The 15180-nt window shown below is 35.8% G+C and overlaps 1 protein-coding gene across 2 annotated transcripts in view; it reads right to left on the bottom strand.

The window, feature by feature from the left end:
- Stim (stromal interaction molecule) overlaps window positions 1-15180 on the bottom strand; it is a 102312-nt gene that overhangs the window by 30296 nt on the left and 56836 nt on the right. The gene's annotated exons all lie outside the window — the stretch shown is intronic.

Here is a 15180-nt window from a genome sequence, read left to right on the forward strand (position 1 = left end):
TCATTACAGGAAAAAGTGGAAGTAATGGTAGTGGTTCTGTGGTGCCGAAAGCTTCTACGCCAAATGACAAACCATCTACATCGTACTTTGATGATTCCTGCAGCCCACATCAGCGACAACAGCAGCATCGGTGTAGGAGGTCCTCTCGACAGAGAAAACCACCTGATAGACTGAAATATAACTAAGTCAAATAAGAAAGAGGGGGAATGTTAAGTGTGCATAATATCTGAATCGATATTCCATTGTTTGTAAAGTTGTTAATGATAAAATTGGGAGTTCAGCCATCTTAGAAATGGTTATTGTAAGTTTAGTATTAAATCGTTATTTTGTATCCTCGTTTTTATCTTTATACTGTGAAGTACCTACGTGTGCGAATCAATTAACCTCTGCGTGTGAATACACGACACACAGGACATCAACATAGATGGCAGCACCAATGCTCTAGGATGCCTCCGATAAGCGTGGTAGAATGTTGTGACATACTGGGAGAATATATTGAAGAAAAACAGTGTTTTTGGTTTTGGCAATGAAGTCAAAGTGAAAACTGAAGACACGTTGCCACTAATTTTTATCCAACCTTTGTGATTGTACCTATCAATGGAATGGATGACCTGCCACCATCCACCAGAGTACTTCAGATGATGTTCTTTACTTTGTACATTTTTGTATCTGCTTCAATCTGTTCTACAGTTGCAAATCATCAGTTTTTAGAAGATGCACAGTAATATACACATTCTTTGAGTATGCAAAACACTGTTATGGGCCGTCTTATGTGCTTTTCATTTTGGTACTAATTACGGAATGTGATATATGCATGGTGCATTGTTTTCTATACCAGAGCAGCCTAGCAAAAGCATGTTGTAAGTCAGGCTTTTCATACATTTACCAGATACACAAGGCTTGATCTTCTTATCTTATTGCACTCACATCAAGCACAGTAGACTAGATAAACCTGTATCTGGTTGGGCTGGTAGATACTTTCCGCTTTCAGGATTTATGTCAATTCAGTTGGCTGTTACAACACAAATTGTTCTTCATATATATATCTTTGTTTTTATGTAAATTATTTTATGTTGTTTTTCTACCTCCTGGCTTAATCGCAATGAGGATGAAAGCTGAATTGATAACATAGATAATGTGGCACACATAACGGTACATGCATGCTTCATCCAGAGTTTAAACCTTGGATCTCGGCTTCATAGTCTATTACACTGACCATTCTGCCACTGTTCTTCATACATCAAAACAGTACTTAGCTATCCTAGTATTTTCAATGATTTTATGCGGAAAGAAGAAATTAATCCTTAACCAATACATACAAAAACAAAAGGCTTATCAAGATACCTACATCACCATAACCTCAAGACAGAAAATGTGCACTTGCTAATACCAATATGGGACCCTTTCCCAAAACTATTAAAACTGGTAAGCACAGCTGCACGTGGTGCAAGGCAACAGCAGTAGCACTTTTCCTAGAAGTGACATATTTAGCAATTTCGTCAGAGGATGAATATGACCATAAGGGTTCTAACTTACCTTCATACTGGTCAGTGTTACATTTTAGCATAGTCATGTATGTCTTACAGTATTTTTTTTTCCTTTGGGGGGGGGGGGCTCAACACTAGTTTCAAAACATTGATTGATTGATTTGTTTTATTTTACTTCACTTTTGTGCCACTTTTGGCTAATTGCGAAGATGGGGATGAGTGATGATATGATGAAATTCATGAATGGACATTCACAAACATCCATGCCCAGGCCAAGATTCGAACCTGGGACCCCCGCCATCATAGCGCTATGTGCTAACCACTCTGCCACGGGGGCCAGCTAGTTTCAAAACATAACAAAAACCATTTGGAAAAAGTTTAATCAACATTAATAGGGGAAATACTTCAAAATTTGAGTCTCAAATATGGAGAGTATACAAGGTCTGTTCATTAAAGAAACCAAACTTTTGAAATAGCTTGCTACTCTGCTTAGTGGCACTGCATGGTGAGAAGCTCTAGGAATGGCACGTCATTTGCCGCATCTCTCTACATCGTTTCATTTTCAATCTGCAAACACAGTGTGTGGTCGTGATTCATGCATGCCCACATGAAATTTTGTTTCAAATTCGGTAAGGTGTTTTAAGAAACTCTGAAACTGTTGCAAGAAGCACTATGGGGATGAATGTATGAGCCAGACACAATGTTATGAATGGTACAACTTTTTCAAATCATGCAACTTCCCTTTCAGATGATGCAAAACCTGGGCAGCCATCAACATCATGTGAGAACATGCACATGGCAAATGTGCATTTGATTGTTCTGAAATACCATTGCTTGATTGTCCGTAAAATAAGATGTGGTGCCACCTGATTGCAACATAAAATAACAGATGTGGTGTCATCTGATTGTAACGGAAACGGTCAACATGCATCATACCACTGCAAATGTTGTTCCACAGTTGCTGACAGATGAACAAAAGAAAAAGCATGTTGAGATCAGTGAAGATCTTTTGATTTGTTTGGTTTGATTTGGTGTTTTAAGTCCACTTTATGCACAGTAAGGCTAATCGGGACTGGACCTACAGTTTAAGGTGGGATCCGAACCACTATGTGCCTCCACCGGGTATCGAACCCGAGACCCCTTGATTACAAGGCAACGACGCTACCACTGCGCCATCGGGGAGGCCCGAAGATCTTTTGAATCGAGCAAATTGATGTACCCCACCCCACCTATTTGTCTAATTTTGGCACCTTTCAGACTACTTGTTTCCAAGGCTAAGAACCACACTCAAAGGTGCCCATTTCCAGATGATAGAACAAATTAAAGTAAATTCATTACGGGACTTAAACAGGATGTCTATCAAAGTAACAAAATCCAATATTCTTTGATGATTTCTTGACCTTTATTTATTTGACCCCTAATTAGGTAAAGTTGGAACTTAGATTAAGAAAATAAATATTCACTTAATTAAAAACCCCTACCAAAGGGCCAGTTAAGATGCAAACTGAAATTCTATTTAACAAGTGAATTAAACTTGATTTATCTATTAATGCATTCTGGACTGCATTTGGCAGACTAGCAAAGCTCTGGCATCTGGACTCTCAGCCACACTGTGGACACTGTAATTGGGCATGTGCCTGTGTGTTCAAAATAAATAAATAAATAATCTTATGTGGGGCTTGTGTTGTCATCCCTATATATTTGTTGGTTGGTTGATTTGGTATTTTAAGTCCACTTTATGCACAGTAAGGCTAATCGAGACTGGACCTACAGTTTAAAGTGGGATCCAAACCACTATGTGACTCCACCGGGTATCTAACCCGGGACCCCTTGATTACAAGGCGACCCTATATATTTGTGATTGCCCCTTCATCCATCTTATCTTACCACCATTCATCCTCATCTTCACAATTAGCCAAAAGGGGCAGAAAAGTGACAAACTAAACTAAATCAATCAATCAGTCATTGTGATAGCAAGTACTCTTGACCACAAGTATAATTTCTTGACTTTTTATTCACTTCTGGAGCTACTTGTTGATTTATTTACTTTTTCTGGACTTTCCTGACTGGTACAACCCCTGTTAAAAGACTATTCCACAGAAGGTGCATCAGAATGCATTCGAGCAGTGAAAAACACAATGACAGCAGTGTATTCACTTTGAAGGGAATAAATCTTATCAAGTCGTATGAGAAATTAATAGATTTTCAAAAACTGGTTTCTTTTTGGGCAGACCTTATATAACATACATTATCATCATTTTAATAAAATAATTTGCCTCTCCAAATGTATATTACTGTGCAGAATAACTTTACCTACACAACAGAAAGTTCTTGATGATTAAATGTTCCTACGAATGTTTTAAATTCTTCATGTAATTTTGATATTATTATATTATATGCCTCTGTATTTCGTTGATTGTTTGGTGTAGAAATTAATGGAATAAATTATATTAAGTTAATTTCTAAGCCAGTTACTTGTATGCCTCTGGGGGAGCAAACTGACAATCCACACTTTTAAATATCTACGTAGCAAAAGTAGATTTTGTGACCAAATGACACTATTTCATATTCTAACTTCTATATGAATTTATGAAGATTATGAAGCAAAATTCTGGTAGAATACGTTGGAACGGAATATTTATATATATAAATTAACATTTACTCCACATCAAATTAATTGTTTGCAATATTATATTGGCAGGACCCAGTAAGAGTATCAATACTGGTTTGAAGTTATATTAGCTCAGTTCCAGCATCAATTGTTGAGTTGGTGTTTTTAAGTCCACTTTATGCACAGTAAGGCTAATTGGGACTGGACCTACAGTTTAAAGTGGGATTCAAACCACTATTTGCCTCCACTAGGTATCGAACCTGGGACTCCTTGATTACATGGTGATGATGCTACCACTGCTCTATCGGGTGTTGTCAATTGTTCTCTGCGGTTTAGAACTCAACATCCACTCAACAATACCACATAATCCTAGCAAATCAAATATAACCTTTTACTGTAACTCATCGTGTCTGTCTACTGAATTACAATTACTGGATAGATTTGCAGAAACAAAGAATATATAGTGCATAAATCTCATCAGAGAAATATGTTTCAGAAAAAAAAAATGTTCACATTTCCTTAGATGACTCACTTATTAATCATACATGAGCTAACAGCTGAAGACCATAGAGCTAAAATTTCCACACCCGAAACAAAGAAAGAAAGGCATTATATATGAGCTTTTGATCTGATTTTATTTGATTTACTTTACTTCAGTTTCTGTGCCACTTTTGGCTAATTTGCGAAGATGGGGATGAGTGATGATATGATGAAATTGAAGAACGGACATTCACAAACATCCATGCCCAGGCTGGGATTCGAACTCGGGACCCCTGGCACCGTATTGCAAAGTGCTAACCACTCTGCCGCAGGGGCTGGTATTATATAGGAGCTGAACAAACATCTAATATGTGGACATCTTCTCTTAGTCAGACAGGTGGCCAATATACTAGGTATCCATAAAACTCAAAAATAATATCCTACACATTGTGCACTTTTACACAGATTACAAATTCAAAATTGGAGGATTCAATCACAGAATCTTAAATATGAATTCTGCATGTGCTGAATGCCCCAAATTGAGGAGACCAGCACCCAACAAAACAAAGCTCGGATGGGTTGGAAATATGCCTGTTAAAAAAGCTAATTATATATTCAGCACTAGCACGAAAATGCAAATTTTCAAATTAAAACCCTGCCACTAAAAATAAAACACTGTGGTAAACTAGTATTGATATGTATCAAAATACTAAAGCAGAAAGACAAAAATAACAATGAATTATAAAAACTGTTTATTAGTACACCTGTACTCATACAACAAAAATGTACAATGAAGCAATATTCTTTCTTTAAAAAAATGAAATCATAAAACTAAAATTTGTGTGAAAAATCCATTCTAACTTAAAAACCAACCAAGCCATAAATATAAAAATTATAACAAATCCAAGAAATTAATCAAAAGTTTCTTATACAAATATAATACTTTGTCCATGAAGAATGTAACTATTAAAAAAGAATGGCTTGATTTTTTTTTCTTTTCATGCCTTTATGCTCTAGTACAGAAAAACTTCAAAATCAGAGTATTGCAGAAACTAAACCATGAGCAAGCATAATTTTTTATAAAGTAATTTTAGCAAATTTTATTTTCAAACTACAAAAACAATCTTTGAAGCAAGCATTGCACAAATGCACACACACACACACACACATGCATGCAATTTTTCATACACAAGCTAAAGAAATGTGCACAAATATAACCATACGAAACAAAGCAGTTCATACACACATGCTATATAATCTAGAAATTGGCACCACCAACAACAATAACAGAAGATTATTAAAATAGTGTTCCCTTATCTGACAAATATTTAGATTTACTGTTAGTAACAAACAGAAGCTCCCCATATCTTCAAAAATATCACTAGCAACAAACATTGCAGTAACCTACTACTGGGATGAGGAACAGGCTTTGAAATGTTTTGGAATGTGGAAAATACCACCAACATTGTTATATTTATTAAAATCCTCCATACGTTCATATATCCAACATACTCTTTTCATTTTAGAAAAGATAAATCAACCATGCATCCTCCCTTGCGTGCCACAGAAAACAACCAAGGTGTTTATAATCTGCAAAGCCGGTTGCATTTCTATATTCATGGCAGTCTACCAATGTCTGCTGGAAGAATGTAATGACTCTAAACATTTTCATTCTGTATGTTAGATCCTCATCTGCAACAGTGATCCAGGTGATTTTCGTAATGGAACTTACATTTTATGTTCCTGTATTTTAAATTTTTCGCTGAAGTTCCACTGTACTTGTAACATGCAAGTAATACGAATATGCCCCAGAAATCTTCAAGATATATCTTGCGATGTGTGTTGTTATAGTATAAAACTACATTCTTCAATCTGAGGCAGTAGTTTTGATGGTGTTCTTAACTTAAGATACTCTAATCTTATAAAACAAAAAGAAACAACAAACCTGTAAATGTAGATCCTAACTTCTCTGGGGTGTTGTTTAGTCTAAATTCTCTCATTAACATTTTTAAATTCATATTCATGCAAAGAACCCATTGCTTACACTATTACTGATATTGTACCCAAATAATGCTTTTAAGCCTGAATTTTGTTTAGTTTCTTTCGTTTTAGTCAACTTTATCGGGACTAGACCTACAATTTTAACGTGGGATCAGAACCACTATGTTCCTCCACTGGGTACCGAATCTGGGACCCTTGATTGCAACTCTTATGCCATGAGGGAGGTTCTGGTAGCTAGAATATTCCTATCAATAAACGAAGTCATGAATGTGTTCGTGGGTTGTGTGGAACCTGTACGTGAGTATAGTTCTCAATCCCACCTAAGTTAATGTACTCCCTACTTGGCTTTCAGAACATTCAAAGTGGAAGCAGCTTGGTGAGGATTCCTATTTAAATGAACATGAGTCAAGACTAAATTGGCCAATGCTACAAAACTAATTCCTCTCATCCCAATAGATATTTGATATTCCATTACGATGTGTGAGAGATCATCACCCGTGGCTAGAATAAATACCCTCTAATCCTAAAAACCCAAGCTTCTTAAATCTAAAAATAAAATACTGACTATAATTGGTAACGTTAATTACACCTATCATAAATATTTATAAAAATAATACTTCTTAACTCTTGAAATATATCCATTCATTTAACCCAACTTCACAAGTTGACTATATCCGTGTTGTATCATCACTAGCAGTAATGTGATGCTATATTTATACAATTTATTACTCTTTGGATTACTGTACCTAACAACCATTATTTGATCGTGGTTGCTGAATATGGTGACGTAGTTTGTGTAACATCATTTAAAAAACTCTTCAGAACACAAGTCGTCATTCTAACTGAATACACTAACGGAAAAAAAAATAAGATTACACTAATGGAAAAAAAAAGAATTTTAGCAGGAGATGGCAAATAAAATCTAGATGTTTTATCTAGGTTATCTTCATATTTGCCATATCTAGATATCCATCATCCGGAGCATCAGTCTTCCCAAACAAAATGAAATGGAGCATGGTCCTTGTTGTCAAGTATAGCCTGCCAATACAATTAAAATATAAACATATGTGCTGTCAGAATACCAGAAAAACATATTGCTTACTTCGAATATACTGTTCATACCCCTTACATTGTGGAAGCCCAAACCTAAAGAACATGGATGAATAAATATATATGTGTATATATAACTGTGTTTGATTTTGATGACCTGACCACTCATCACCCAATGAAAAGCCACTTGGCAGGTCTTGGTCCTCAAAGAGCTGTTGTGCTGAAGAGTTTATGAATCTTATTTTTTATTGGAAATAGTCTCAACTTATTCTGCATTTATAGTTATTGCAGATCAATAAGGAACAATGCAAACTATAACCTCTGATTTGTTAGAAAATGAAAAGCTACCGAGAGGATAATCACAGTAACTGGTGAATTATGGCTCATGTAACTGCAAAAATTCTCTTAAAACACCATATTCCCTGGGTGTCCCATGACAGTGACATGGAAATACATGCAACCTTGAACCATGGCATCTACTATTTTCAACAGTCTCCCTTAACGTGTGGGGAAATGTTGTTGTAAAATGACCCAAAGTTGAGATATCTCACGAAAGTGTGACAATTTTTAATATAACACAGAAACTGATAAGAATTATTATTATTGTGTGTTCTATCCTCTATGATGTGGAATACATTTCATATTCCCTAGTTCTGAATCTAATCCATTGTTTCTTGTCCACAGAAGACACTCTGAGTTTTAGTAAACACTTTTCATATATTTGCATAATTTTACAGAGAAACAAGAAAAATACGATGAAATCTAACAACCTTGACAGCTATGAGCAAAAACAAATCATTATTGAAAGGAGCATTTACAGTATTGCTACAAACACAATACAAAGAATCAACATGCAACCCTCCAAGCCTCTGCCATAAATGTGCACACCTATTATTCCCATCTTGAAAAAAAAGGGAACACAAAGAATCCTTGTCTTGCAGGGGACAGCAACACATTCTTATCCCTAACAATCCCTGAATATCAAATTCTAGCTTTCTCGCCATGAAAATGGAAATTACATGCATATGGTATGTAAAATCACCATACATTAATTCGGGGGGGGGGGGGGTGGTCAGGAACCCCTCTGCCATCCTCTTTCCAGATGCTCATATCAAGAAACTATTTATGCTGTAACCCATACAGATATTCTTGTGTGTGTCAATAAGTAAGTTAGTGGCAAACATTTGCACAAACACATAACAGGCACACACAAATTTCACTTGTATCGCACCATTAAAATGTTAGAGAAAAGCTTCTTGTAAGTTACCAAATAATATTTGTTAATAACAGGCAAACATATAAAAAGTAGAGCTGAGCTGAAATTGCAAAATGTATCAGTTGGATATTTATTTGCTGATTCTACGTGATACTTTACCACACTTAAAAGTACGAGTTTCACAATTTTTAGAGACAAAAATGTGCATGTGTCCTCTGGAAGGCTTTGTCTAAGAGAGATTTGGACTGAAACGACACATGACACATGCTGCTTGGGAACAAACCAATCAGCAGCAATATTTCACCCCATAACGGTATGACAGGCCACACAAGTACCCATTTGACTGGTGAAATCCTTACGTGACATGTGTCGCCTGTCACTTGTCACTTCAGTGTGAATTCTCCTTAAGACATGGTAAAGTAGCCATATGCTTAAAAGTGACACAAAATCCAGAGGGTATATCGATTGAAGCCCAGCGTTCTCAGTCTAAATATTCTGGAAACTCTGCAACATGTATAATTTTCATAATTTTTTTCAAGAACGATGTGGGGTGAAATTAATTTTGTGAGTAAATGATTATCTCACGTGAAAATATGAGTACTTTAAATCAGAACTCTGGTACATTCTATGATACAGTTTCAATAATTTTTTTTTTTTAAATATTCTGAACAAATTTGAATAGTTAAAATACTGGTATCAAAGGGAATCTGGCATGACATTGGTTCAAAATGGTATCAGCTCAACCCTAATAAAAAGGCAAGGGGTGTAAAGCAAACAGATACAAATCTGCATTATGCTGATTTCTTCTTTTGAAAACAAATATTTATATACACAAGCATCAAATCCTCTCATTGATGCAAATAAAACAAAATGCTTCTAATTTTTCTCTCCTTACTAGTGTGTGTTTCGTGGATGCAAATTCAACGCTATAGGGCAACAACATGAAAGTGATAACACCCCTGCATGTTAGGTGATGTACAAACACAGTAACCAAACTTTGTATGAGTTATTTCTAGTGTGTTAGTGGCATTCGTTGAAGAAGAGAGAAGATTTTAATAACGCTGGATACTTTACAAGGAGACTGTAACTGATATTTTTTTTTTATCTCTAGCCATTTATCCCTACAATGGAACAAGGCAGAAGCACTAAACGGATAGCAGTTCATGACGAACATTATCTAGGCATTAAAGCTGAAAAATCTTACTTGAATCCAATAGGACTGAACAGAAACTGACATATGTGAGCTGGCACCTGCATTATCAGGTAATTTTGGCTTGAATTTAATCAACATTCACACTTTTCTCGGGTCTGCAGATCAGACAGGGTGGCTAAATAATGAACAAAATTAAAAAAGTGTTTGAATTTCCTAGGAAAGTGCACAATTTTCATTAATTCTGTACCAATACTGTGGGGCAAAAGTAGATTTCATGTTTATTGTATAATGTTCTCATTAGTAAAAAAACAAAAAGGGTGGGATTGCACCATGCCATGAAGGCACACATTCCAGATATCAATAATAGTGGAGATAATGTAATCAACACCAAACTCCTGCTGCCTTTACACCCAAAGAAGCCATTAAGAGCCTGGATAGGTTCCATTACCACTTTATCCACTAACACTGTTGGAAAAATTCGCACCGGAGATCATTCCAACTGGGTCTTCCACATGACAGTCAGACAGAATTCTTATAGCTATTGTGAACATTTTAAATTAATATAACGATCCAATGTTGGTATTAGCAAAATTCAGAGTATTAACTATTTTTTATAATTAAGTATTGTTTCCAGGTCAAATGGTGTAGCTTCAGCTTAAAACGGCTCAGTATGGCCATGACTAAATATTGAATCAGCCAAAATCATAGCCAATCATATATTAGATAACGGATGGTCCATTTCCACAACTAGGTGTGAAACTGGTCTCCGTTATTTTTTTCCAAATCTTTTTGCACATGATGTCTGGGAATATAGCATGCAGCTTGCAATTTAACTGGTGTATGTATCTACACAGACTGGGATATAGATTTCTATTAATGTGGAAGTATGCTACATGAGAAGACATTGGTACTTCTTTGAATTTGCACACGGCAATGGGAACATTTACAAAAAGTACACACACGATAAAAAAATTCTGAGGTCATAACCACCTAATTATTATAAACGAAGATCCACCACTCTGCTTTAGTGCTGGATGGATGATCCCGAACTCAGTTGTTCTATAGGGTGCAAATGTACATTTACCATGAACCCATAAAATGTTTATTGTCAGAGGAATCCAAGTACTTTCAACACTAAGCACTTTCGGAATGTATCTCTACGACATTTCTTCTACTTTTCATCTGCACTTACCTTCCAATTAAGCTACATAACGTATGCATATACATTTGATAAACTACAAAAAGAAAACAAGCATGATTATCTGAAAGAGAATTGTGGCCTGTTACCCTCTATCGATGCTCTAAACAAATGAGCTTCATCTGTCCGTCTCTGCAACCTTTGAAACAGAATATCAGGATCTGTGATTCGGACACCTAATTGAGATGCAATTTCCTACATGAATTTTATTCAGTGGTTTCAATTATTCTGGGTTCTCAATTGATTCTGATGTGTAGTGTTTTTCGTCAGTACTAACTATTTGGTTAAAAAAATACACAGATGGCTGAAGAATGTCTGAAATTCTATGAGGAAGTCCTTAAAGATAGCGAGGCATTCTTGGACAAAAGTGCCTGGAAGGAAAGGAAAAAACTTCTTGAAACCAGTAAAGAGGCTAGTTATTCAATAAATGAGAACAAAAAGAAGAAGCACGAGTTGCTTTTAGGTGAAATTCAGGGGTTGAAGGAGCAGCTCCTTCTGTCCCAGACAAGAGACTACGAAAGCAAGTTGATCACAGTGAAAAAAGAGTTGAAAAGAAGCTAGAAACTTTTGGAAAATCAAAACAGGAACAGAATGAGAAGGGAAAGAGAGAAAAGGAATTGGCAAATAAAGTAGCTAAGATGTAAAAGGAGATTCAAGCATCACTGGAAAAGACAACCATCACTACTTCTAATACGTAGACACTGTAAAATTTACAGTAATATTCTAATTGTGTTGAGCCAATATCATCTTAAACACGTAACTGATGCCACTTCTTAATCACTGCATCATTAAATCACTCATAGAAGTCATACCTGCTGGACTAGATTACAACTTGAGCAGCGTATTATTCAAATAATATTCACAAATTGACTTACGCACTATCCAGAGTATTTTCTACAGAATTTCCAAAAATAGCAGTGATTCAATTCAAACTGATTCTTGTGATCCCAACACTGTTATTAACTGATACCCATTAGGAATCTGTATCAGCTCGGTCTAAATTAGAAGTTTTATAATGTACATACATAAAGAGTAAAAATTGCACTGTAAATTATGTACTGTAATGAATCATCAAAGCCAACAATAAACAAACACCTAAAAGTATGAGTTTCCTCAGAATTAGGATGAGTAGAGAGACAAATGTGCATGTATGTGTATGTGTCAGCTGGAAGACTTTGTCCAAGACATAAGGAAGTAACCATATGCCTAAAAGTGACAAAATACACAGGGTATCTATATTGTGGAAGATGTGTTGAAACCCACAGTCGGCTTCATAGACGAGTTCGAATTTTCTTCACAAACTCTTTGAGGAAATTGGTCTAAACTTGAGAGACTAATTGAACCTCATTTCCACACCTAATCCTCATAGCATCCAGTCTTTAAATCAGGCCAGTTCAGGATATTTGGAATTCAATGGCATGTTGCAGAAGAATAGGATGTTCATAGCCCACGTGTCTAGAAAGAATGATGATTAACAAAGGCACTTATCGGATTTTAATCTTTCATATCCAGGGTAGGGACGGTCACAAAGTCTGGATGATATATATATCCATATTTCAAATTATCCCATACAGATTTTGGATGCAATTATCGGCATAATACAGATATATGAATAATCCAGATATTCAGATATTCTGGATAACCAGATTGCTATTTGCTTTTCACGTTCACTAAGTTATTTTGGTAAGAATAGTTTCTGCAATTAAGGAAAATAATTACCAAATAAAGGTGCAAGAATATTCTTGCAAAAATTACTTGCACTGAAAAATAAACAAAAGTGAAAAACCCACATAAACTAACTTTCCTGTTTGCATGCTTCGATGTAAAATCCTATGATTGCTCCCTCGGACACACAAACCACGCTGATCTGTCCAGTCCCTCTGGCATACTGAGAGAGGAAGAGGTGTGGGGGAGGGGTGACAAGATGGTTGTCAGGTCAAGTGATGAAGAACGTATGTTCCTTCATCATTTTTTCCTCCACGTCACCAGTAACCAAACTAAGGTTACATTTTCAATGGTACACTAAAATCATTTACCTTATTTACTTTTCTTTTTGGTACAATGGAAAACTTTGTTCATTTATACTGAACTGAGTGATGCAGGGATATGGTTTAAAAAAAAAGTAAACTGAGAATTCATATAGTAGGCATGCGCAGGAAGGGGGGGGGGGGGGGGCAATTGGACGTTCTCAGATTTTTTTCCACTAAGGGTCAAACACGATATTTTTCCATGGGGCATATTACCCCGATAATAGTGCTGCCCCTCAAAAAACATCACTTGAATTTGAAATTATCGCATTCCTGCACCCACCCACTACATAATAATGTAAATTACTATGACTGAAATCAAATTATATGTGTGAAATATATACTTTTAGGTTGATATTAGTTTTCGAAGGGGGAGGTGTGGTCATCCTTGTCTCCCCTCCTTCAAGATGTTCCATGCCTCTACATTATTATACTTTCACCTAGAAATTTAGTGTAGAGGAATCTTATCGCTGTTATTAAACGATATTATAGGAGAAAATGATATTTTCAAGCCCATGAAAGTTCAAAGCAACTAAGGGAGCACAGAGGGGCAATTGCCCCCTCGACTTCAAATTTTATACAAATAAAAATACAGTTCGTAAAATTTTCTTGCTCACAATGTCTGCTCTTCTTACAGTCTTGTCAACTTCATAGCTTCATAGCCATAGCTAGGGGGGCGGCAGGAGTTGTCCCTGGGTGCCAAACAATCTGAATGAGAACAATTGTAAAAGAGAATGCCATGACCACCCGTGGAAATTTTTGCGGCCTATGAAATTAATTATGTTTTCTATTTGCAAAAATTTGGGTCGAAAAATTTTCTTGTTTGCTTTGCTTGAAATTTGTTTTCTGTAATGCATTGTAAATTACCAGAGATGATAAAGCACAACTGAGTGCTTCAGACAGTAGCTGTTATGACAGTTTGGAGGAAAAGGAGCGTGCACATTTCAGATACCATTTATATCATTTTTCCTGTTGGTTTGTTATGGGGTTTTTCTTCCCCGATTGAACTTTCAAAACTTTTGCCCCCCCCCCCCTAATCAGAGGGTCTGCACATGCTTATGATAGTAGACATATGGGCATGAGAAATAAAGAATATGCAGTGTGTTCATAAAATGTATAAACTATCCATATTATCCAAATATTCAGATATCTCGATGAATTGGGTAATTCGGATATCTGGAATATTTGCATATCAGAAAATCCAATACCTGGATATTTGAAATCTGAAAAGAAAACTAACCGATATTGAGATAAAATTTTATCTGCATTTGGCTATCCCTAAACCAGAGGTAGCAATGGTGCTGAACCCCTGGACTTGGCAAACATTCTCACAGAAGAAACCTTTCGATGAGAATTTGATATTTCTCAATTGTGTGGGAATATGTTTACCTATAAAATGGTGGCTTGCTTTTAAAAAAAAAAATAAGAGAATAAAAAGTTACCAACTGTGCATGTATTGTAACTTCAACTTGGAAACAACGACATACAATCTCCAGTCCCATTTCAAACACCAAAATCTGTGAAACATATCGCTCTTACTCAAAAACAAACATCTTAACTTACTTCCACCCATTTCTCTCTCAAAATATCAAGAGATCTAAAATGGTTTACAACACAGAGCCATGGCAAAGTCTAACTTCAAGCAGAATAAGATGAAACATTAATAATAACGTGTTATGCAGAAATTAAAGATAAATAACTACAGTGCTACTACAAAAATATCATGCACAACCCCACAAATACTTACAGTGCCAAAACAAACATGGATGTAGACATATTATTGACATGCCTCTTGAGTAAAGAAACAAACAAGGTGTGCATGCATAAAAGGCAATTCCATTATAGGAGACTAAAATAAAAGTGTGTGCAATGAAGGAAAGAAAACTATAATTCACAATTTAAAATGGTACACAGCTGCCTCACTCTCTCTAATGGTAACATTTTTGTAGGTAAATAA

Source organism: Lepisma saccharinum, chromosome 1, assembly GCF_977018435.1.
Source record: "Lepisma saccharinum chromosome 1, izLepSacc3.1, whole genome shotgun sequence".
NCBI classification, from domain to species: domain Eukaryota; kingdom Metazoa; phylum Arthropoda; class Insecta; order Zygentoma; family Lepismatidae; genus Lepisma; species Lepisma saccharinum.